Consider the following 241-nt stretch of genomic DNA (forward strand, 5'->3'; position numbering starts at 1 on the left):
GTAGGCTCATGGGAAACGTAACACGAGAGTAAAAGCCATGTAGGCAACTTAATCGCTGCAGATTTCAATCTAATTTTATTGCTATTGTTACACTTTAGGTCCTCTTTTTAAATTCACCGTTCATGTTATGTACTTCACACATCAGCAACAAAAGGCAGTTTCTGAGTGTTGCAAAATCTAAGCGTTTGTTTTAAACTTATGGGTAAGGAAACGCCTTTTTGGGGGTGAGTTGGTTCCCTGA

The 241-nt window shown here is 39.0% G+C and overlaps 1 protein-coding gene across 1 annotated transcript in view; it reads left to right on the forward strand.

Annotated features, from left to right (window-relative positions):
* Positions 1-241, forward strand: part of TENM1 (teneurin transmembrane protein 1) — a gene marked incomplete at its 5' end in the record, with an annotated part of 98,275 nt that overhangs the window by 78,054 nt on the left and 19,980 nt on the right. The window lies entirely within an intron of this gene.

The sequence above is a fragment of the Mesitornis unicolor genome, unplaced genomic scaffold, assembly GCF_000695765.1.
Source record: "Mesitornis unicolor isolate BGI_N332 unplaced genomic scaffold, ASM69576v1 scaffold146, whole genome shotgun sequence".
Taxonomy (NCBI): Eukaryota; Metazoa; Chordata; class Aves; order Mesitornithiformes; family Mesitornithidae; genus Mesitornis; species Mesitornis unicolor.